Source organism: Oncorhynchus masou, chromosome 10 (assembly GCF_036934945.1).
Source record: "Oncorhynchus masou masou isolate Uvic2021 chromosome 10, UVic_Omas_1.1, whole genome shotgun sequence".
In the NCBI taxonomy this organism is placed as follows: Eukaryota; Metazoa; Chordata; class Actinopteri; order Salmoniformes; family Salmonidae; genus Oncorhynchus; species Oncorhynchus masou.
This window is the reverse complement of record NC_088221.1, coordinates 36583518-36610112: the sequence shown is the minus strand read 5'-3', so window position 1 is coordinate 36610112 and position 26595 is coordinate 36583518. Positions and strand designations below refer to the sequence as shown.

General features: G+C 42.8%; 1 pseudogene; it reads left to right on the top strand.

The window, feature by feature from the left end:
- LOC135546849 (low-density lipoprotein receptor-related protein 1B-like) overlaps positions 1–26595 on the top strand; it is a 357889-nt pseudogene that overhangs the window by 204512 nt on the left and 126782 nt on the right.

Genomic DNA, 26595 nt, shown 5'->3' with positions numbered 1-26595 from the left:
GGCACAAAAGAACACGAAATACAAATACGGGTTGAACATAACCCAGCGCAACCAGCCTAACGTGCGCATACATGAAAACAGATCAACAATACCACATAAAGACATGGGGGAACAGAGGGTTAAATACACAACACATAATGAGCAAAATGAGAACCAGGTGTGTGGGAAAACGAGACAAAACAAATGGAAAATGAAAAATGGATCGGCAGTGGCTAGAAGACCGGCGACGTAGGCCGCCGAACACAGAGAGGCATCGACTTCGGCAGAAGTTGTGACACCAAGATAAAACAAAGCAAAGCAGCGCAACACAAACAATAACACAGAGTTTCACATGAAATAAACAAACATACAGTCAATAATAAAATAGAAAATGTATATTCAGTGTGTGCAAATGAGGTAGGATAAGGGAGATAAGGCAATAAATAGTCCCTAGTGACGAAATAATTACAATATAGCAATTAAACACTGGAGTGATAGATGTGCAGAAGATGAGTGTGCAAGTAGAGATACTGGGGTGCAAAGGAGAAAAATAAATAACAGAATGGGGATGAGGTAGTTGGATGGGCTAATTACAGATGGGCTATGTACAGGTGCAGTGATCTGTGAGCTGCTCTGACAGCTGGTGCTTAAAGTTAGATATGATATTAGGTGTGTGTATGTGATTACTGTATGCCTCGCTGTATGTCTCTCTCAATTGTCAATATGCCGTGTATACTGTTGTTCAGGTTAGTTATCATTGTTTTAGTTTATAATGGAGCCCCTAGTTAAACTCTTCATACCCCTGATACCTCCTTTGTCCCACCTCCCACAAATGCGGTGACCTCACCTATTACAACCAGCATGTCCAGAGATACAACCTCTCTCATCATCACCCAGTGCCTGGGCTTACCTCCGCTGTACCCGCACCCCACCATACCCCTGTCGGCGCATTATGCCCTGAATATATTCTACCATGCCCAGAAATCTGCTCCTTTTATTCTCTGTCCCCAACGTTCTAGGCGACCAGTTTTGATAGCCTTTAGCCGCACCCTCATACTACTACTCCTCTGCTCCGCGGGTGATGTGGAGGTAAACCCAGGCCCTGCATGTCCCCAGGCACCCTCATTTGTTGACTTCTGTGATTGAAAAAGCCTTGGTTTCATGCATGTCAACATCAGAAGCCTCCTCCCCAAGTTTGTTTTACTCACTGCTTTAGCACACTCTGCTAACCCTGATGTCCTTGCCGTGTCTGAATCCTGGCTCAGGAAGGCCACCAAAAATTTGGAGATTTCCATACCCAACTATACAATTTTCCGTCAAGATAGAACTGCCAAAGGGTGAGGAGTTGCAGTCTACTGCAGAGATAGCCTGCAAAGTAATGTCATACTTTCCAGGTCCATACCCAAACAGTTCGAACTACTAATTTTGAAAATTACTCTCTCCAGAAATAAGTCTCTCACTGTTGCCGCCTGCTACCAACCCCCCTCAGCTCCCAGCTGTGCCCTGGACACCATTTGTGAATTGATCGCCCCCCATCCAGCTTCAGAGTTTGTTCTGTTAGGTGACCTAAACTGGGATATGCTTAACACCCCAGCAGTCCTACAATCTAAACTAGATACCCTCAATCTCATACAAATCATCAAGGAACCCACCAGGTACAAACCTAAATCTGTAAACAAGGGCACCCTCATAGATGTCATCCTGACCAACTGGCCCTCCAAATACACCTCCGCTGTCTTCAACCAGGATCTCAGTGATCACTGCCTCATTGCCTGTATCCGCTACGGAGCCGCAGTCAAACGACCGCCCCTCATCACTGTCAAACGCTACCTAAAACACTTCTGTGAGCAGGCCTTTCTAATCGACCTGGCCCGGGTATCCTGGAAGGACATTGACCTCATCCTGTCAGTTGAGGATGCCTGGTCATTCTTTAAAAGTAACTTCCTCACCATTTTAGATAAGCATGCTCCGTTCAAAAAAATGCAGAACTAAGAACAGATATAGCCCTTGGTTCACTCCAGACCTGACTGCACCTCGACCAGCACAAAAACATCCTGTGGCGGACTGCAATAGCATCGAATAGTCCCAGCGATATGCAACTGTTCAGGGAAGTCAGGAACCAATACACGCAGTCAGTCAGGAAAGCTAATTTGCATCCTGTAGCTCCAACTCCCAAAAATTCTGGGACACTGTGAAGTCCATGGAGAACAAGAGCACCTCCTCCCAGCTGCCCACTGCACTGAGGCTAGGTAACACGGTCACCACCGATAAATCCATGATTATCGAAAACTTCAACAAGCATTTCTCAACGGCTGGCCATGCCTTCCGCCTGGCTACTCCAACCTCGGCCAACAGCTCCGCCCCCCTCCCCCGCAGCTACTCGCCCAAGCCTCTCCAGGTGCTCCTTTACCCAAATCGAGATAGCAGATGTTCTGAAAGAGCTGCAAAACCTGGACCCGTACAAATCAGCTGGGCTTGACAATCTGGACCCTCTATTTCTGAAACTATCCACCGCCATTGTCGCAACCCCTATTACCAGCCTGTTCAACCTCTCTTTCATATCGTCTGAGATCCTCAAGGATTGGAAAGCTGCCGCAGTCATCTCTATCTTCAAAGGGGGAGACACCCTGGACCCAAACTGCTACAGACCTATATCCATCCTGCCCTGCCTATCTAAGGTCTTTGAAAGCAGAGTCAACAAACAGGTCACTGACCATCTCGAATCCCACCGTACCTTCTCCGCTGTACAATCTGGTTTCCGAGCCGGTCACGGGTGCACCTCAGCCATGCTCAAGGTACTAAACGATATCATAACCGCCATCAATAAAAGACAGTACTGTGCAGCCGTCTTCATCGACCTTGCCAAGGCTTTCGACTCTGTCAATCACCATATTCTTATCGGCAGACTCAGTAGCCTCGGTTTTCTGATGACTGCCTTGCCTGGTTCACCAACTACTTTGCAGACAGAGTTCAGTGTGTCAAATCGGAGGGCATGCTGTCCGGTCCTCTGGCAGTCTCTATGGGGGTGCCACAGGGTTCAATTCTCGGGCCGACTCTTTTCTCTGTATATATCAATGATGTTGCTCTTGCTGCGGGCGATTCCCTGATCCACCTCTATGCAGACGACACCATTCTATATACTTCCGGCCCGTCCTTGGACACTGTGCTATCTAACCTCCAAACAAGCTTCAATGCCATACAACACTCCTTCCGTGGCCTCTAACTGCTCTTAAACGCTAGTAAAACCATATGCATGCTTTTCAACTGTTCGCTGCCTGCACCCGCACGCCTGACTAGCATCACCACCCTGGAAGGTTCCGACCTTGAATATGTGGACATCTATAAGTACCTAGGTGTCTGGCTAGACTTAAACTCTCCTTCCAGACTCATATCAAACATCTCAAATCGAAAATCAAATCTAGAGTCGGCTTTCCATTCCGCAACAAAGGCTCCTTCACTCACGCCGCCAAACTTACCCTAGTAAAACTGACTATCCTACCGATCCTCGACTTCGGCGATGTCATCTACAAAATTGCTTCCAACACTCTACTCAGCAAACTGGACGCAGTTTAGCACAGTGCCATCCGTTTTGTCACTAAAGCACCTTATACCACCCACCACTGCGACCTGTATGCTCTAGTCGGCTGGCCCTCGCTACATATTCGTCGCCAGACCTACTGGCTCCAGGTCATCTACAAGTCCATGCTAGGTAAAGGTCCGCCTTATCTCAGTTCATTGGTCACGATGACAACACCCACCTGTAGCACGCGCTCCAGCAGGTGTATCTCACTGATCATCCCTAAAGCCAACACCTCATTTGGCCGCCTTTCGTTCCAGTTCTCTGCTGCCTGTGACTGGAACGAATTGCAAAAATCGCTGAAGTTGGAGACTTTTATCTCCCTCACCAACTTCAAACATCTGCTATCAGAGCAGCTAACCGATCGCTGCAGCTGTACATAGTCTATCGGTAAATAGCCCACCCAATTTTACCTACCTCATCCCCATACTGTTTTTATTTATTTACTTTTCTGCTCTTTTGCACACCAATATCTCTACCTGTACATGACCATCTGATCATTTATCACTCCAGTGTTAATCTGCAAAACTGTAATTATTTGCCTACCTCCTCATGCCTTTTGCACACAATGTATATAGACTCCCCTTTTTTTCTACTGTGTTATTGACTTGTTAATTGTTTACTCCATGTGTAACTCTGTGTTGTCTGTTTACACTGCTATGCTTTATCTTGGCCAGGTCGCAGTTGCAAATGAGAACTTGTTCTCAACTAGCCTACCTGGTTAAATAAAGGTGAAATAAAATAAAATAAAATAAAAAATGTGTCGTCAATATAAATTAATGCATATTATGTGTGTGAGTATGTGTGTGCATAGAGACAGTGCAAAAATAAAAGGTAAATAAAGATACAATGTTAACCCAAGCTTTCCTACCACACCGCCTGATGAAGATGGATGGCAGGGAGCGTGATATACTGGGCTGTCCGCACCACCCTCTATAGCGCCATGCGATCGAGGGCGGTGCTATTGCTATACCAGGCAGCGCTGCAGCCAGTAAAAATGCTCTCAATGGTGAAGTTGTAGAACTTTTAGAGAATTTGAGGGCCCATGCCAAACTGTTTCAACCTCCTGAGGGGGAGAGGTGCTGTCACAGCTTTATGGTTTGCACACGGAGGAACTTGAAGCTCTCGTGCTCCCCCCCTGTTTTCTGTAGTCCAACTCCTTAGTATTACTGATGTTGAGGGAGAGGTGGTTGACAGCAGTGTGGAGAGCAATTGAGATTGCTTCCTCTATGGATTTATTGAGGCGGTATGCAAATTGGAGTGGGTCTAGGGTGTCTGGGATGGTGGAATTAATATTTGCCATAACCAGCCTCTCAAAGCACTTCATGATTACAGAAGTGAGCGCTACAGGGCGGTAGTCATTGTGGCATGAAGCCACAATGGGCACAGGAATGATGGTGGTCACCTTACAGACTGGGACATGGAGAGGTTGAAAATGACTGTGAATATGCCTGACAGCTGTTCTGCGCATGCTCTGAGAACGCGCTCTGGAATGCTGTCAGGTTCCCTGTGGCCTTTCGAGTGTTGACCTGATCAAAGACCTTTCTCACATCAGCCTTGGAGAGCAAGTTCACCCGATCCTCTGGGTCGGTGACGGCCCTCACACCCGGCACAATGTTGTTGTTGTCAAAGCATGGATAAAATGCATTGAGTTGGTCCGGTAGAGAGGCATCGGTGGGCAGATCACGGTTGGGTCTTTCTTTGTAATCCGTCATGGACTGTAGCCCCTGCCACATGCGGCGGGCATCGGATCCTGTGTAGTATGATTCCACCTTATTCCTATATTGTTCTTTTGCTCATTTGATGACTCTGCGGAGGTCATAGAGGGAGTTCTTGTACTTATTCCTGTCCTCAAGGTTGTCTACGATGGCTCTGTGTGTGGTAGTCCTGACCTTTAGATTAGTTCCAACCTCTGTGTTAATTCAGGGCTTTTAATTGGGGGAACCAGCGAATCCTCACCTTGGGGACAACGTCGCCAATACATTTTCTAATGAAGCTGGTGATAGAGGTGGTTAGCTTGTCAATGTTAGTGGCGTAGTCTCAAAACACATTCCAATCATTGCTGGCAAAGCAGTCCTATGTCATAATTTCTGATTCTGGTGACCATTTCTCAATGGAGTGAGTCACAGCTACTTCCTATTTGAGTTTCTGCTTGTAAACAGGAAGCAGGAGTGTGGAGTCATGAAATGATTTGCAGAGGGAGGGCCTTGTTTGCTTTTGTTGTGGGTAGAATAACAGTGGTCTAGGACTTTATTACCCCTAGTGGCATTAGAGATGGGTTGATGGAAGTTGGGCACCACGTCTTAGTGACCCATAATTAAAATCGCCAGCAACCAGACAGGCAGCCTCTAGATATTAGTTTTCTTGCTTGTTTATATCCTTGTAAAGTTTGTTAAGTGCCAGCTTGTTATTTTTCTTCTCCTGATGTCACGATCACAGTCACGATAACTGCTGAAAATTCCTCTGTAGGTAGAAGGGTCGGCATTTGACCTTCAGGTATTCTAAGACGGGTGAACAGTTGGTAGACACTTCCAACGCGCTGGAGTTAGGACACCAATTAGTGTTGATGTAGATGCAAACCCCCCCCTCAATTTCCCTGACTCCACTGTCCTGTCCCCCGGTGAATGGAGAATCCATCAAGTTGGATAGCAATGGGGGGCATCTTGTCCGAGAGTCAAAAATAAAAGTACTTTTAAGAAAAAGAAATGTGTGTCATTGATGACTTCTCAAAATGTCTCTCTCTTTCTGTCCTCAGAGCTCACTCCAATGGTTCCATCCGACGAGGCTTCAAGAGTGACGGCAGCGAGGCAGTGACCATGAGGAGTGGTCTGGGGGTCAACCTGAAGGATGTGACAGTATTTAATAGAGGGCGGGAGAAAGGTTGAGGTTTCAACTTAATTCTCCTTATTGATTCTCACCCATAATCAGCAGCAATGTTAAATGCATTGTTCAAAATCAACTGGGAGCCATCTAGTACAAGGGAAAGATAAACCGTAGCTATAGGCAGTGCATGTACAATACAAAAGTGATGTTATATCACACCAGCACTTCTAGTTCAGGCACTACACTAAACAATTAACTTCATAACCATTAAGTTAAATTAATGAGGGTAAAGTAATCTTAGTTAGAATATGCCTTGAACACAGTATTTGTGTCTGCCAACCCAGGTACCAACCCATGTGCCAGGAGCAATGGGGGCTGTCAGCAGCTCTGCTTCCACCTGGGCAGTGGGCGTAGGACATGTTCCTGTGCCCATGGCCACTTGGCTGAGGACGGCTTTGCCTGCGAGCGATACGAAGGCTATCTGCTTTACTCTGAGAGGACCATACTGAAGAGCGTCCACCTCTCAGATGAGAGCGACCTCAACTCACCCGTCCAGCCCTTCGAGAGGCCCACCTACTTCAAAAACATCATAGCACTGACCTTTGATTACCGCCAGAAAACTGCAGGAGGGACCAATCGCATCTTCTTCAGCGACATCCATTTTGGGAATATCCAGATGATTAATGACGACTGGACAGGACGATCAATCATAGCCAAAAGTAAGTGCTGCTTTACTTTTTATGTTTTGATGATTTTGAGTTTGTTTATTTACAAGTGCCTGCAAGTGCCTGCATATATATGTTTATGCCTGACAGAATATATCGTTCATGTTTTATTATTTTACTAATATTTTACTTTCTAGTACATCCATTCATTTATTTTCCTCTAAATCTTGATCCCGTTGTAATGCTGGGTGCTAAGTCAATGAAATAACCTACGATGTGAAATGAGGGTCTGCAGCCAGCCTCTTTGCCTCTTAGCAGCCATTTGTGAAAAGCTATTTGTGGAGAATATAGTGGCTGGGTCCTAGGATGTGTGGCTTTGATGCATAATACTACATCAAGTATACAGATGTAGGATCTTAATTTGATCACCCTGTTGCAAAAAAAACATTTACAAATTTTAGTGTATTTGAGCTTTAATTAAAATCCTTCTGAAGTTTGTAATATCCACTTAGAAATGTCAGACTTGATTTTCCCTTGTAAAAAATGTATCAATCCCTACAAAAATGTCCATGAATTGCAATCCACATAATAATTCACATGTCCTGTCGCTGCAGGATTATTTTCCTGCTGTAGTAAACTGGCTCAAATTAAGATCCTACATCTGTAGAGCATTGTAATGGCCACCTCTATTTTTCTTGCCCGAAATGGGAACAATTTAACTGTCAAATAAAATGTTTAAGATGGGGTATTTTTTTAGGTCTCACTATTGATGCAGAAAATTACCCAGCTCTCATTTTCACCACATTTTGACCAGAACATAAATAAGTGGCCTGAGAGTGATACAGTGTCTTCACCACTCTGGGCAGCAAGCAGCATTTGCAACATTCCCAATAGGATTAGCTAGCAATGGGTATCAGTATTGCAAGGAACAGCGTCTGCATAAAATAAGCTTAAGTATTTAGGGATTAAGGAAGTTTATAGGACACATGGGTGCTTGTGAAATTGACATCTAACAAAGATAAATTCAAAATATCTCTATTTGGCTTGAATTTAATAAATACATATAGAATGTGAAACACATAACAAATTGACCTTTTATAGCCTGCTAGTCAGTCAGTCATTCTAGATGGCAGGAGGAGAGCCAGCAGAGCCGTTGCATCTGTTCTCCCTGTCAGTCTTTGCTAGATAAGCTAAGTGGAGGCAGATGAGCAGGGAAAGCCTCTGTTCTACACTGTTAGCATCTTTTGCCTTTTTCTGAAGTCTCCTCTGAGCTCATGTCACTCACTCACCCCTCACACTCTGGAAGAACAGCATCACCAGTCACAGTCTGGGAGAACAGCAGGAGTACACTGATCCATATCCTCATGTTCTACTGTTGGCAAAATTGACAGAGACAGATGGGATGACTGGAAATATACTTTTTTGTTCTTTTGGCTTTGACCAAGAGGAGCAATTATCATTTTGAAAAGAAGCACTGACATATAAAGAGAAAAAGCTATGTGGCTGGCAAATGTCAAGTGTGTGTGTATGTGTTTGATATCCTTCTTTGCACCTCTTTGTGTAATTGGTAGACCTCAATCCATGCCTAGCCTGTTCACATGCAGAGTTGGAGTGATTTATTTAGCACTGAAACATCCATTGCCTTTACTTTAGCTTAGCTTGTTATAGGGTTGTCCTTGAGTAAAGAAAATATTGGTTGACTGAAAGTCATCTCTTCTTTCAACCAATCGAATGGTCTACATTTTAAAACTTGTATTTTTTTCATATATAGATACACCCTATGTGCTTGAATAAAATCAACTATATATGCATTGAGCTTGTCTGATGCTTTAAGGGCACTGTTAGATCAAATCAGACACAAATGACTCAAGACGGAGACAGAGATCAAGATAACCAGATGAAAAAAAATGTAACCTGTCCCGAGTATCCTCCTCCACTCCTACTGGGTTTCGCAGATTCTACCGTTACACTCCTGAAGTTACCTGTAATAGGTTATACGTGGAGTCTGCAACCTTTCTCACGTGGAATGCCAGTTTGTCTTACCATTTCTACCGATTTGCGTGCCAGTTATGGTTTCCAGTTATGATTTGCACATTGTCGTGGAACAGTTTAATTTAAAATCATTGTCATGTGGTTAATCAAAATTCTATCCTAATCTCATTGAAAATGATACAAACTTCTACTGCCATTGCCAACTATGTAAAAAATAGTCTATAAAGCCAACAAATAAACATTGCAGCCTGTAGGTAGAAAATATCCTGATAAAAATATCTTAAAAGTCACATTTTCTACGCATGGCCTGTCTGCAATGAACTTGAAACATTGTATCAACTATTAACTTAACTTGTAAAAAGCAGACTTTGATTGCTTGCTGTTTGAGGTGAAGAAAACAATACTTTGAGAATCTCAACAGCTCATTAGTGGTGGTGCGGATAAGCAAATCCGAAAAACTATCAGATCCTCAAATGGGCATATTTATATGCGTCCATTTGCGTACCGGCCAGATAGCCTATAGGCCAACTTCAATGTGTAATCAGGTGCGTATCCTTACTCAACATTGACAGTAGCGCTCCAAACAAAAGACATTGACTAAATTGACAAAACTCATAAATGGAATAAATAAAACAAAACTTGTTTCTCACAAGTGTTGCATAGGTTGTGCGCTCTTCAAACAGCGTGTCCACTCCGACAATGAGAACGGTAAAAGACTGGAATAATAATATATTAAATGCATGAACAGAAATGACTGTTACCAAACATTATTAAGTATAGGAATTAACGGTAAGTGTACTACTGGTAATATATGTAATGGGGAATTGATAGACACTAACAATCAAACGCAAATAATTCACACAATGAAGTTACGAAGCAATGAATGTGCACAAATTGGTGGGAGAGTGCGCATTCTGGAGAGAGACATGCATTATGCAGCCCCACTCCCCTTCTTCTTGGACTGTGTCATCCTAGCAGCCTCTGCAATGGACTAATCTCGGCCTCCACAATGGATTAGTTCACTGAGATGGGCGCAAATAAGACAGGTGTCTTGTGTACCATAATATATATATATATATATATATATATATATATATATATATATATATATATATATATATATATATATATTATTTGCCACTTCTCGATTACAAAAAATCTTGGTCGACCAACAGCCTATCGACCAAACAATCGACCAGTCGACTAATTACGGTCAGCCCTAGCTTGTTAACTCACTGTTCATAGTTGGTTGGATTCAGGACTCTTGTTAATTGACTAAACAATGTTATCAGAATCGGACAGGCCACCCTCTCCTTTTCCATATACCCTCTTCATTACACTCCTCTCCTCTCCTTCCCTCTCCTCTCACTTTCCTCCCCTCTCCTCTCACTTTCCTCTACCTTCTTCTCTACCCTCCCCTCCTCTACCCTCCTCTCCTTCACCCCCTCCTCTCCTTCCTCTCCACTAAGTTCTACTGCGTACCCTGTCATTGAAGAAGGGTGAAGATGTTAATCATTCATATTTCCCTAATGAAGCTCCACGTCCCCCATTAATTACTCCCTGGCCTCTCCAACGATTTCCGGCAAACCAAGCTGTCAGACGCCTTTTTATTGCGAACAATTAATTAGCAATTGGGCTGACTCAGATAGTGCCTTAAGTATTCTGTATGTATGGTTTATGGCTTATAGAAAGCACCGGATTCAGTCCGTATCTCCAGAATTGACGACCTGTTCACCATTAAGATCAATTAAGCACTCACTCCACAGCAGATTGTAGAGTATACTGTATGTCCCATTGAGTTGGAGTTCTAGGATATAATTCCGGTGGTAAGGTTTCATCCAAGATCTTCACTAATGGTTCAGTGAATATGTTAGGTATCTTTGTGCAACGCAAGGGCAGAAATATGTGCGTTTCCCCTACTAGGACAAGCATGTTGTTTATGTTTTGTCCACCAGCCGGCTGTCTCTGTCGAACCGTCTGGTTTCATAGCGCCTCAGAAAGAGACTTGAATGGAGGTTGTGACCATAGCGGACAAAACAACCGCTGATATGTATTGGATGATCTATCAGTTCATCACCATTCAGCGCAACCTTAGATCCCCCCCTCACCACCACCACCACCACCCTGCATATTTTGGACTTCAAAGCGTGAGTAGCACAAGTGATTTTAACAAGGAAGTGGGTTCGGAAAAAATCTGAAAACTTAGAAATAGTTTTCACACAAACTTTATATGCCCAAATTTAAACAGCATCTATCGGGCTTCCCAAAAAAATGATATGGTCAATGTTATCGAACATTTATTTAACATGTCGATTTTCACAATTTTTACAGCTGTAGCAGGCTTGCTCCATCTCTCACCTAGATTTTAAGCTGCACCCCTTTCAAGTCCCCCTGTTGCACAGTGTCAACACGCTCTATATGCCATAGTAATTGAGCCTGGTGGGGCAAGGTTATGGTTGTACTAGTACGCTGATGCAACCCTATTTTCATGCCAAGCACATACGGTTTGGCATGTCTATTTGGTCACTATTGAATGCCATGTATTTATCCCTGCTCACTAAGTTAACAGTAGAAACTACAATGAATGAGAGACCTGGAATATGTAAGCTTAATTTTTTTCAGTGACCTCTATTACCAATCGATATATGAACAACGGTTTGCAGCAGAGACTACCCTGTGATGTATATGCTTACATTGGTATTCATGGATTTTAGTTTACTTAATATTTTCCTGGAATTAGGTTTGTTTGGACTTGTCAACTCTGTGAGTGCCATCAGATGTATTATGGGTTGATTAATGTCTTGTATATTCCATTTAAGTATTTAGAATGAGCTGGTGTATGGATTTGTTAGTACACAACGTGCAGAGTTTATATCCTGTGTGCGGCAGTTACAATGAATTCAACCTTGTGGCTGTAATTCCCTGCACCACAAATGAAAGAAGCATGGTGGTGTGCATGTTAACATATCGGAGCGGTTTCCCAGACACAGATTAAGCCTAGTTGTAGAATAAAAATAGTTTTCGATGGAGGTTCTCCATTGAGTTTGTTTTTTTACTCCAAGACTAGGCTTAATCTGTGTCTGGGAAACCGTCCCTTCATGTCTGGACTAGGACTGTTGCGGTGACCATATTACCTCCACACCGGCACTCATGAGTCGTGACCGCAGTACTAAGCTCCTCTTATGGACTCTGGACATGTGTTGGTAGTACCCAACTCATTAACGACCACCAGGTCGCTAATGGCCTGGTACTCAGGGCTCCATTGTCCCTCTAAGCACTCTGACATCAATGGAAATGCATTCGAAAATCACATCAAACACTTATCATCAAAACAGTATCACGCTTTTAAAACTCACCTCAATGTGATTTATCAATTTGAAGAAAGAAGTTCAACAACAGGTTGAAACTGAGTGGAAAACATGGTCCTTATGCCTGACATAACGAAATGGACTGCGCTTTCTAAACCCATACACATATTAGACCTTATGCATACACATAGGCCTATATATGAACCTGAGCCCGATTTTTAAAAACCTGAATTTAAAAAAATATGTAAGATGTCTTTGGTACATAATTGGTCTAGCCTATACTCCAAAATTAAACAAATTCTACTAATCACCTTTGAGTGTGGACGGTATTATTGTGCATACTGGAGAGGCTGGTTACCTTATTCTACCCTCTAAACTTTCTATCCATGATTCTGGGAGAGAACTAGGTGTGGCTGTTGGTTCATTGATTGTGCAGGGCGGCTTACAGAGTTAGCCTACAATTATAGTCCATTTTGTATTTGATTTTAGTAATAGGGATTTTTGAAAATATTTTCATAATTATTAGGCTGATTCATTACCTTTAGTTACAGAATATCTCACCACTGTGAGTTTCCATCTCTTCCTCTCTCTGATCCATTCCTTTCTCAAGCATGCAGAGAGAGGGGCTGTCAACAGTTTCTTTAAATATGTTTGGTTGTGAAAACATGCTGCTATCGATGTTCCCGAACAGATTTCACTTGGTTTCCCAAATTAAGCACTGGGTTGGAAAGCCCATGGCATATAGCGTTTGTGCAGAATATCACCTGTTGTGCAGTGAGAGGCTGCATGCTCCTCAAACAGTGGCTGATGCATGGAATGAAATTACTGGAATAGCCTACCTGGCATGATGGAAAAACAAACCGGAGGGAGGCTATTTGAGGGCATAAGGATGACATGTGTTTTTCCCCCTGCCTGTAATTGATAATGGGCCATTCTAAATTGAAACCAATTTGGCATATTAGTAAAGAAACTATGAAATGTAAAATAGTCTGATGGATAATATGATAACATGATCACTTGATGATGTGAATTCTGTGGCAGGGAACAGAGTGTAAGCTTTATTTTTCTACTTTCTCAAATCATAAGTAGCCTACAGTCGCGTCATGCAGCCCATATATGTTTCGATATGTAAGACATTCTAAGGTTTGTGTCATTCACACCTAAAGTGAATGACACAAATGATCACTTTTACGCTCAACATAGACACTTCATATGCGTATTCGCTCCAGAATGGGAAAAATATAATTTATATTTTATTCAGCGAAGTTCAATTATATTCTTCGGACTAAAAAATCATAAATATCAAATAAAGTAATGGCACGGGACTTGTAAGCATATTTTGTCTATTAAATGAAAAAGCCTACAGCCGATAACATGGTGAATAGCCAGATAACATACAGTAGGACAACTCATATTGTGTTCTTCTGAAATACATTTCCTTCATATAATAATGTTTCTTTTGAACTGCCTAAAATAAACAATGGATTAGTTGTGATGGTGTATATTAATGTGATTTATTCGTTTTTTAAATGTAGATATTCCAAAGGTAAGCATCAGCGACTTGTATGCATGGATGCCTGGAGATGCTAAACATGCTAAAAGTGTTGATGTTAATTAATTGTCAATTACTGTGAGACCGGCTGGCTTTTTCCATGAAAATAAAAGGCTGAAAAAATGTTATGACTGCCACAGCCCTTGTCTAGACATCATTGACTTTGTTCCTCCTGAGGTGGATTCAGATCTGTCCACCTTTATCAATGGAGTCAAAGCACTGCATTACCAGTTGATTTAATGCCATGTCCATTACATGTAAGTATTCAAATTAACTAGTGGAGGCTGGATGATTGGATGATGGTGGTGACGTCCTTGTCTGTGTACCCCCAGATGTGGGTTCAGTGGAGGGGTTGGCGTACCACCGTGCCTGGGACACTCTGTACTGGACCAGCTCTACCACCTCCAGCATCACCAGGCACAGTGTGGACCAGAGCCGGCCCGGGACCTTCAGCAGACAAGCTGTGGTCACACTCTCTGAAGACGACCATCCCCATGTCCTCGCCCTGGACGAGTGCCAAAAGTATGTAGTTCTAGTTCTACTAAGTCTCCCAATAGCCTGGTCCCAGATGTGTTTGTGTTGTCTTGCCAACTGCCATGTTCATTGTCAGAATTTGTGTGGACCACAAATGTAGTTCATTAGTTACTACTTCAGATGCAGTATGTAATTCTGTGCTTGAAGCTATGTTTGTACAGTATATGCTCAACAGATATATAACATATGTACATTTTGGTAGCATTAAAACACAAGACATGCCTCCTTGGACAAAGTGAATTGTCTTGCTGTCTAAAGACAATTTTGTCTAACGAATGTCACCTCTTGAACGGATCTCAGTGGGTTTAATTTTGTTAGAGCAATCAGTAGAATGTTATATGAGAGATATGCGTCCAGTTCTGTAGAGAAGATTGGATCCCTACGGTGTAGTGAAGGCGAGACATTTAATTGGTTTGACACACTCACATTTGAAGAAATACTGCCTGCAGTGCTTTCACAATAACAAACTAATGTTCCTGTTATATCCTTTAAGATATAAAAGTATGTCTCAAACTACAGTAATTATGCCAAGGAGGCTTTCACAGAACGCTGACCCAGAGTTCACAACAAATTTGACCTGAGTGGGTATGCATGCAGTATGCAATTTGGCATTTTCACTACAGAACGCTGCTAATTTAAATGTAACCTAATATGATAAATTAGCACTCTCTGACATAGTATTCTAACTAGCCCCTATGAATTCTCAAGACTTCCAATTCTGTAAACATAGTCTTCTATAGGGAGGGTCCACCATAACTTCAAAAGTATACATTGTTAATCTTTGATCAGTACAATACAATACCTGGCAGTTTGATGAGGATATAATCCCTCTACTTTCTCTTCAAAGAAGTGAATATGTAGCTGCTGTACACTGTAATACAATTCACATATTCCTTTAATTTTGCACAACCTTCTTCCTCAGATACAATCCCACACGATTATAATTTTCCGTATTCTTAGTAGTCCACTCAAAGAAATATGAATACCAATTCCATTCAGCATTCATTGATGCTAATCTGGTTTTTATTAAATGGAAAGTGAGTATAAGAAATGAAACTGCAGCACCAACCTTATTAGAGATGGGAGCTGCAGTAGCTCCTGCAAGGCGACACTAACAAAGCCGACAGAGACAACATGAGGAGCAAATGACAGGTCATGCAGGCCATCGTGAGCTATGGGATCACGACCAGATAGAGCCATAGGCAATTTAAAACAGCTGCCTATGAATAATTCTCACAGCTATTAGTGTTTATTTTCCCCTACGAAGAAAGCCAAGGAGCTTGACAAGTTTCAATTGCAGTCCTATTAAAGCCATCATACACTCCCCTAATTCAATTTCAAAGAGCATATATTTGTTTTGTCCTCTTCACTGAGGGGGGTATAAAGATGTCTGAGGGGAAATGTGCATATAAAGAGACATTGAATATGGGTTATCTGTTTGCAGTGAAGGTGGAAATTGCTTTTAAGACTTGAGATAAAAAAACTTGTAAACATAACTGTTATTATGTATCTCTCCTGCTTCCAGTCAACGGACTCCTTTAAAACTGTTTCTCAAATGACCATCTAGTTAATAGTAGGTTGTTTAATGTTTATTTCAGCCTGATGTTCTGGACTAACTGGAACGAGCAGCATCCCAGTATTATGAGGTCCACCCTGGCAGGAAACAACATGAAGGTGATCGTCAGCACTGACATCCTCACGCCTAACGGACTCACCATCGACCACAAGGCTGAGAAGATCTACTTCTCTGATGGAAGTCTGGGGAAGATAGAGAGGTGTGATTACGATGGCTTACACAGATATGTGAGTATGACTGACATAACAATTCTCTGTATGCCACTATAAATGCAACCACAGTTACACTATGTTACTGTGTTAGACTTTGGGCCAAATTACAAAGAACTTTCAATGGAGATTATCCATTAAGCATGCTTTTTAGTCCAGGACCAGGTTTAATCTGTCGTTAAAACCTAAGGGCTCAACTAATGTCATACCTAGTTGATGTCATTAACACATTCTAATGATACAAGACATACTGCAGCTCGTTTGACTTGGGCAGCACACAAGACCACAGAACTTGAGCATATTCATTCAATCTCACCTTCTTCACTAAGGACCAAAAATATAGGCAGTTCAAAAAGGCAATTACTTCTTGTTGAGCCAACAGGTGTTCTGATGTTGTCACTGTCCATAGCTTTTTATGAAGGAGAGAAAAGATATTTGAAACATGGTAGACACAAATGCAATGATTCTCTGCTGAAATGTCAGTGTTATGCCCCCCTTAAGCTGAAATGGGACACATGTTCTACCCGCTACATTATCTTCCATTCCTATTGAGCCTGATGGTGTTTCAGCCGTCATACAAGGGATGGCTTCTGTAATACCTCTTAGCATTCTTTTCATATATTATATCTCAAAAGACAAGAGTCAATTGTTTACTTAATTATAGAAGTAATTTCCCTTCAAATTGTAAAGGAAAGGACCAGTCTCATTTTATCTGTGAGAGGTTGCTTGCATAATATATATTCATAGTGGTGAAAATTCTGAATATGTACTGTATCCTTCTGTATCCCTGGCATGTAAGGGACTACAATAGAATGAGGCTCTCCTCTTTGCCGACGGATTTCAATTTGTACTTGACACGACCTCTGTGACCGAGGACTTTGGCCCATCTCAATTAGTTACCCATACGTTTGCCATAGCAGAGTCGTGCGGCTCAAAAGTCACACCGTTTGGGTTCCTGCGTGCACCGCCTGCGGTCTCTCTCATGCTAATGAAGGCTCACACAGAAAAGCCCTGTGGGGGCGAGCCCATCACTCTCCCTATTAGAATGTGAAAATGAAACAGCGCTAACGGGTTATCAACAAAGCAGCGGTGAGACACCCCGGGTGGAGAGAAGTGGGGAGACAGAGGGAGAGAGAGAGAGCGAGCGAGCGAGAGTTGGCTAGAGTGGGACTTCCTGACATTATGTGTGATGATGTGGGGGCGGTGCAGGGCAGTATGTGGGCGGGGTGGTGAAGAGTGGTATTGTATGGCAGAAGGTCCACAGAGGGACTCCATGGCTCCTGTAGCTCAGGGATCTGGAAGTGTCATTGCTGCCTGACAGCCTAACACTGTGACTGTGTGACACCCCTCCCTCTGCTCTGACAGTCATGAGATGAACACAGAGTACAGAGCTAAAAAGGCCCACTTGCCTTCCTCACTCCAGTGTGCCATTTTAAGTGGAGCCGTCCTGTCATTAACCATGCTGCCAAAAGTCCAGAGCGCCCGCTGGAGTATGTGATGGGGATAAGATGTCAACACATTAAGGCAGTGAAAATAAGACCTTTTAAGTGTGAACAGACTGAATACTAATTGAGAAGTGGTTCTTAAGGGTGGTTATTATGTTATATGATCACTGAATATGATCTTCAAGATTTATGCGATCCCAAATCCCAAAATTAGAGTGTGGCATGATATGATCTTCAGACTACAATTACATTGTATGACAATTATTTGTAACGTCTTATATACATTCACATACTTATGCAAGATCTTAGGGCTGGTCCAACCCGAGGTGTCATAAAAAAAATTGCACCCCCCCACCCCAACGTTAAAAATATTTTCACATGACCGTCTCCTGTACTATAAACAAAGAAATCACCCCATCCACCCTCATAAAATGTACAAAAAAGGATGATTACCACCATAAATAAAAATAACTGTGGCAACCCTGCATTCATAAACGTGCATGTGGACTTGACCACTTCAGCATGGTTTTGTGGCAGGGCTACGGGCCAGAAGGTAAAGGGTTTGCCGACCACAAGCTCAATCTCACTGCGATCAGAGCTGGCTACAGGCAATGATTAGCTAGGGGGAAATCAGATTTTCAACATTTTGATGCTTTTTATTTATATTTTGATAAAATATACACAACTATTTTCCACCAACAGGTTTCTGTACCAATGCACCACACACAACCAATAAGCATAACTGCATACCGATTACCGACTTCGAGCTTCATTGTGGTTTGCATTTTCAACACCACAATCAAATAGAGTATGTCAGTCTCGACCAATAAAAAATACATTCCTCCGTACTCAGTATCAAAGGCTTGGCTTGACAATCTCCGAATGTCATTAAACCTTTTGGTGTTTTATAACAGATGTCTCTTTCCATTCATTGAATAGCCTGTGAACATTTTGGATACTGGAGTGGAGGAGAATGTGCAGGTAGCCTACAGGAGTCTTTTGAAGTTCACGCACTGGTTTTGTTTATGTCACACATGAAAGGTCATACAATTTAAAAGTTAAATGATATACACTACCATTCAAAATAGTGTCTACAAATGTCCTTGTTTTTGAAAAAAGCAAAAATGTTGTCCATTAAAATAAAATAAAATAGTTCAGAAATACAGTGTTGACATTGTTAATGTTGTAAATGACTATTGTAGCTAGAAACAGCTGTTTTTTAATGGAATATCTACATAGGCGTACAGAGGCCCATTATCACAAATATCCCTCCTGTGTTCCAATGGCGCGTTGTGTTAGCTAATCCAAGTTTATCATTTTAAAAGGCTAATTGATCATTAGAAAACCCTTTTGAAATTATGTTAGCACAGCTGAAAACTGTTTTTAAACCGGATTTTAAAGAAGCAATAAAACTGGACAACTTTAGACTAGTTGAGTATTTGGAACATCAGCATTTGTGGGTTTGATTACAGGCTAAAAATGTCCAGAAACATTCTTGGCCAGAAACTTTCTTCTGAAACTTGTCAGTCAATTCTTGTTCTGAGAAATGAAGGCTATTCCATGCAAGAAATTGCCAAGAAACTGAAGATCCCGTACACCGTTGTGTACTACTCCTTCACAGAACAGCGCAAACTGGCTCTAACCAGAATAGAAAGAGGAGTGGTAGGCCCCGGTACACATCTGAGCAAGAGAACAAGTACATTAGAGTGTCTAGTTTGAGAAACAGACGCCTCACAGGTCCTCAACTGGCAGCTTCATTAAATAGTACACGCAAAACACCAGTCTCGTAAACAGTGAAGAGGCGACTCTGGTATGCTCGACTTCTAGGCAGAGTTGCAAAGATGTATTTTAGACTGGCCAATAAAAATAGAAGATTAAGATGGTCAAAAGAACACAGGCATTGGACAGAGGAACTCTGCCTCGAAGGCCAGCATCCCGGAGTCGCTAAAATCAAATCAAACTGTATTTGTGGGTAAGGGGTAAAAGTGACCAGGCAATCAGAATAAGCTGTATAATAAACAGAGTAGCAGCAGCGTATGTGAAGTGTGAAAGTGTGTCAATGTGTGAGTGTGTGTGGCGTCAATATGCATGTGTGTGTGTATATGTTTTGTGTGTGTTGGAGTGTCAGTGTAGTATGTGTGGGTAGAGTTTATCGAGTGTACATAGAGCCAGTGCAAAGGAGACAGCTCAAAACGATTAAGATAAATAAATAAATAAGGGAGTCAATGTAAATAGTCCAGGTTGCCATTTGATTAACTGTTCACTAGTCTTATGGCTTGGGGGTAGAAGCTGTTCAGTATAATGGTTTTGGAGTGACAGTCACAGGGACCAGGGTTTGAGTCCCAGTCAGGGTACCCCCCAATCCACTATATTGGTGTCAGGTGTTAGAGGGCAAGTTTTAGTTACAGTATATTTGTGTTAAGCTAGTGATGTTTCTGTCAGATTTCCGTACTGCACATGTGATGGCAGAGTATGTAAAACAAGTGTGCAACCGATTGATATAAATCATCATGATATCATTCTGCCAGGTAGGCCTACTTTGCATTCAACATTTAATTGGGAAGGGTATGGGGGAAAACTTAGAAAATGACTGTTTCAGCAGGCATTGTGGATTTTATAGATCCAATATACAGTATATTTTGTTTTTAGAAGTGTTTACTTCAGGCCGACTACAAGCATCTATTGAGTTGCAATGTCTCATAAATTGAATGTCCAAATAAACCTAAACTATCTACAAAATTTGATTTGCAGCGACACAATTCAAAATGAAGGCTACAGCTAAATTGTTTCCTTTTACTGTTTGAGATTCACAGATGATTCTTATGATTCCCATGATTTGATTTACCATGATTTAACCAAACCCCAATTACTACAATGGCGAAGCACATCATTCATTCAAATAATTGTTTAAAAATAATCGATTCATATGAATTAAATGAAACACTATATATTTTGTACAATTTTGAGAAATGTGAAGAGGGGTATAGTTTATACAGTAAATTCAACTTTTATGGCCTTAACAAGATCAATAGGAGAGCTTTTGAGCTGCGTGTCTCATGTCTTGACTGTTCTTTCATGTGTTCTTGCAAAGAAACACCTGGCCTCTGCTGCCTGTCAGCTATTCCTCTATGTTCTTGTGGATTTATATTGGAAATTGGTGCAGATTTTAATGATTTTATGTGTGATATGTTTGCTAGTTAACCTACTGCAGACCTGGGCAAACAATCCACCTACCACTATTGTCACTATGAATAGAGGGCAGGATAATGTTGACTGTATAGTAAGCCGCAGAAAACCATAGTGCATAAGGGAAGTACCAACACACTTTGATAGGGGAGACATGCAAGCAGATGAGGAAATGTGGCTATATGGAAGAAATTATACAGTAAAACCTGCAAAATGTGGAATCTAAACCAGGGGGAAATGCACGACCATCCCCTGTGCCCAATAACAAATCACATAACCCTCCCCAAAGCCTAAAGAAAAGTTTTAAACCCTGTTTTGGACTAGCACCTCCACCCTAGTAAATGTACAACTGTGCCTAAGCAAGTCATACAATAGTTTTAAAGTTCTCAAAGTACTCCCTGACGAAGGCCATGTGAAAATGAGTCAGAGTGTTAAATTGTTTGTTCTATTGAACATGCCATAACAATAAATGCCTTTTAATCATATGAATAGTGCCTAGGTCCTTTTTAGTTTTTTTGCTGACGATTTAACCCCTTTGCCAAAGAACATTTACCTGCAAAGTTCTACTATTATATCCCAGGGCTTCCCTTCCTTTTGTTGTCTACAACTGCCTTGGTTTTATTTACTCAGAACTGTAACATGTGCGCTGAGAGTTGGGAAGCAAGTTCAGGGAGTGAATGTTTTAATAAATAAACGTAACATAATACAAAACACAAACAACACACCGACATGACACTGGAACAGAAACAATAACACCTGGGGAAGAAACGAAAGGAAGTGACATATATAGGGAAGGTAATCAGGGAGGTGATGGAGTCCAGGTGAGTCTGATGATGCGCAGGTGCGTGTAACGATGGTGACAGTTGTGCATCATAATGAGCAGCTAGGTGACCTAGAGGCTGGAAATGACCGGGGTGTTAAGCATATCCCAGTTTAGGTCACGTGACAAGAAATTTCATATAAATAGATTCTAAGAAATGTTGAACACAGTGGTAATTTGTGCCTGTGTATAAAACTAGCATTCTCCCTAATAAAATTTCTGTCAAAATCCCTCTGGATTCCTTGTCATCTTTCTCTATCTCCCTCTCAATTCATAGGGGTTTTATTGGCATGGGAAGCATGTTTATATTGCCAAAGCAAGTGAAATAAACAATCAACAAAAGTGAGAAGACACAAAACCTAAAAAAATATTAGAATATAACATTAAATATTACACTCAAAAAGATAGACATTTCAAGCGTTATATTATCCACTATGTACAGTGTTTTAGCAATGTGTAAATAGTTGTAGTAGGAATAGTAGGGGATGATAAATAGAGAGATAAATATTGGTGGTATTTACAATGTTTGTGTTCCACTGGTTGCCCTTTCTCTTGCTCTTTCTCTCCTGCTGGCCAGTTGTTTTCCCTGTAACAAGCTGTGCTCCTTGAATCAACACCTGTCCTATTAATCCCTGTATAGCAGCAGGGCTAATGTGATGATGGTTACGAGCATGTCCCACTAATGGCTGAGACTACAGACCTGCAGGACGACCTGCCTGGTGGCCCCAGCATAGAGAGAGACTCCCAAAGAAGCAGTCTTTCTGATGTATTCCTGCCTCCCTCTCTGTGACACTGTCATACATTTACATAGCAACAACTGGGTTTAGCACTAACCTAGTAGAGGTTGTTTGTGTGTACAGGGGTTGATGATGCAGGGGTTGATGATGCAGGGGTTGATGATGCAGTTATATATTTACTCATTTGATGTTTAGATGTAATTGACATGAAGTCTTTGAAAATCATATATGTTTTACTAGAGTACATGGAGGTAGAGGACTTAGCTATAGCTTGGTATTGTCACTCAAGACATATTATTTTTTTATTTCTTTTTCGCCTTTATTTAACCAGGTAGTCCAGTTGAGAACAAGTTCTCATTTGCAACTGCGACCTGGCCAAGATAAAGCATAGCAGTGTGAACAGACAACACAGAGTTACACATGGAATAAACAATTAACAAGTCAATAACACAATAGAAAAAAAGGGGAGTCTATATACATTGTGTGCAAAAGGCATGAGGAGGTAGGCGAATAATTACAATTTTGCAGATTAACACTGGAGTGATAAATGATCAGATGGTCATGTACAGGTAGAGATATTGGTGTGCAAAAGAGCAGAAAAATAAATAAATAAAAACTGTGGGGATGAGGTAGGTGAAAATGGGTGGGCTATTTACCAATAGACTATGTACAGCTGCACCGATCGGTTAGCTGCTCAGATAGCAGATGTTTGAAGTTGGTGTGGGATTTTTGCAATTCCAGTCACAGGCAGCAGAGTACTGGAACGAAAGGCGGCCAAATGAGGTGTTGGCTTTAGGGATGATCAGTGAGATACACCTGCTGGAGCGCGTGCTACGGATGGGTGTTGCCATCATGACCAGTGAACTGAGATAAGGCGGAGCTTTACCTAGCATGGACTTGTAGATGACCTGGAGCCAGTGGGTCTGGCGACGAATATGTAGCGAGGGCCAGCCGACTAGAGCATACAAGTCGCAGTAGTGGGTGGTATAAGGTGCTTTAGTGACAAAACGGATGGCACTGTGATAAACTGCATCCAGTTTGCTGAGTAGAGTGTTGGAAGCAATTTTGTAGATGACATCGCCGAAGTCGAGGATCGGTAGGATAGTCAGTTTTACTAGGGTAAGTTTGGCGGCGTGAGTGAAGGAGGCTTTGTTGCGGAATAGAAAGCCGACTCTTGATTTGATTTTCGATTGGAGATGTTTGATATGAGTCTGGAAGGAGAGTTTACAGTCTAGCCAGACACCTAGGTACTTATAGATGTCCACATATTCAAGGTCGGAACCATCCAGGGTGGTGATGCTAGTCGGGCATGCGGGTGCAGGCAGCGATCGGTTGAAAAGCATGCATTTGGTTTTACTAGCGTTTAAGAGCAGTTGGAGGCCACGGAAGGAGTGTTGTATGGCATTGAAGCTCGTTTGGAGGTTAGATAGCACAGTGTCCAAGGACAGGCCGGAAGTATATAGAATGGTGTCGTCTGCATAGAGGTGGATCAGGGAATCGCCCGCAGCAAGAGCAACATCATTGATATATACAGAGAAAAGAGTCGGCCCCAGAATTGAACCCTGTGGCACCCCCATAGAGACTGCCAGAGGACCGGACAGCATGCCCTCCGATTTGACACACTGAACTCTGTCTGCAAAGTAATTGGTGAACCAGGCAAGGCAGTCATCCGAAAAACCGAGGCTACTGAGTCTGCCGATAAGAATATGGTGATTGACAGAGTCGAAAGCCTTGGCAAGGTCGATGAAGACGGCTGCACAGTACTGTCTTTTATCGATGGCAGTTATGATATCGTTTAGTACCTTGAGTCTGGCTGAGGTGCACCCGTGACCGGCTCGGAAACCAGATTGCACAGCGGAGAAGGTACGGTGGGATTCGAGATTGTCAGTGACCTGTTTGTTGACTCTGCTTTCAAAGACCTTAGATAGGCAGGATGGGCAGGATGGATATAGGTCTGTAACAGTTTGGGTCCAGGGTGACTGCGACAGCTATCCAATCCTTGGGGATCTCAGACGATATGAAAGAGAGGTTGAACAGGCTGGTAATAGGGGTTGCGACAATGGTGGCGGATAGTTTCAGAAATAGAGGGTCCAGATTGTCAAGCCCAGCTGATTTGTACGGGTCCAGGTTTTGCAGCTCTTTCAGAACATCTGCTATCTGGATTTGGGTAAAGGAGAACCTGGAGAGGCTTGGGCGAGGAGCTGCGGGGGGGGGGCGGAGCTGTTGGCCGAGGTTGGAGTAGCCAGGCAGAAGGCATGGCCAGTCGTTGAGAAATGCTTGTTGAAGTTTTCGATAATCACGGATTTATCGGGTGGTGACCGTGTTACCTAGCCTCAGTGCAGTGGGCAGCTGGGAGGAGGTGCTCTTGTTCTCCATGGACTTCACAGTGTCACAGAACTTTTTGGAGTTGGAGCAACAGGATGCAAACTTCTGCCTGAAGAAGCTGGCCTTAGCTTTCCTGACTGACTGCGTTTATTGGTTCCTGACTTCCCTGAACAGTTGCATATCGCAGGGACTATTCGATGCAATTGCAGTCCGCCACAGGATGTTTTTGTGCTGGTCGAGGGCAGTTAGGTGTGGAGTGAACCAAGGGCTGCATCTGTTCTTCGTTCTGCATTTTTTGAACGGATCATGCTTATCTAAAATGGTGAGGAAGTTACTTTTAAAGAATGACCAGGCATCCTCAACTGAGAGGATGAGGTCAATGTCCTTCCAGGATACCCGGGCCAGGTCGATTAGAAAGGCCTGCTCACAGAAGTGTTTTAGGGAGCGTTTGACAGTGATGAGGGGTGGTCGTTTGACTGCGGCTCCGTAGCGGATACAGGCAATGAGGCAGTGATCGCTGAGATCCTGGTTGAAGACAGCGGAGGTGTATTTGGAGGGCCAGTTGGTCAGGATGACGTCTATGAGGGTGCCCTTGTTTACAGAGTTAGGGTTGTACCTGGTGGGCTCCTTGATGATATGTGTGAGATTGAGGGCATCTAGCTTAGATTGTAGGACTGCCGGGGTGTTAAGCATATCCCAGTTTAGGTCACCTAACAGAACAAACTCTGAAGCTAGATGTGGGGCGATCAATTCACAAATGGTGTCCAGGGCACAGCTGGGAGCTGAGGGGGGTCGGTAGCAGGCGGCAACAGTGAGAGACTTATTTCTGGAGAGAGTAATTTTCAAAATTAGTAGTTCGAACTGTTTGGGTATGGACCTGGAAAGTATGACATTACTTTGCAGGCTATCTCTGCAGTAGACTGCAACTCCTCCCCCTTTGGCAGTTCTATCTTGACGACCAATTATAGTTGGGTATGGAAATCTCGGAATTTTTGGTGGCCTTCCTGAGCCACGATTCAGACACAGCAAGGACATCAGGGTTAGCAGAGTGTGCTGAAGCAGTGAGTAAAACAAACTTAGGGAGGAGGCTTCTAATGTTGACATGCATGAAACCAAGGCTTTTTCGATCACAGAAGTCAACAAATGAGGGTGCCTGGGGACATGCAGGGCCTGGGTTTACCTCCACATCACCCGCGGAACAGAGAAGGAGTAGTATGAGGGTGCGGCTAAAGGCTATCAAAACTGGTCGCCTAGAGCATTGGGGACAGAGAATAAGAGGAGCAGGTTTCTGGGCATGGTAGAATATATTCAGGGCATAATGCGCAGACAGGGGTATGGTGGGGTGGGGGACAACGGAGGTAAGCCCAGGCACTGGGTGATGATGAGAGAGGTTGTTTCTCTGGACATGCTGGTTGTAATGGGCGATTCAGACGGTTAGCAGGCCTGTGCTAACAAGCTAACAGTTAGTAGGCCGGGGCTAAACAAGGTAGCAGTTAGCGGACCGGGGCTAGACAAGCTAGCAGTTAGCAGGCTGAATTAGCAAGCAAGGAGAAAGCAAGGGCTAGAGAGTTAGCCTTTGGGGAACGTCGCGATGGGGTGAGTCTGTTTATTCCTCTTCATGCGGTGACATCGATAGACCGGTCGTGGGTCTGGGTATTGTAGCCCAGGAGTATGCTACGGTGGTAGCACAGGGGCTCTGGCCGGGCTAGCTTCAAGCTAAGTGGGTGGAAACGCTAGCCAGGAGTAATCATCCGGGGTTGCGGTTTAGCTATATAGTTAGATGTGAAGATCCAGCTGAAAAATGTTCCGTTCGCGGTGGGAATCCGGGGATAAAAAATAAATAGGTCCGTTATGTTCTGGTTAGAGT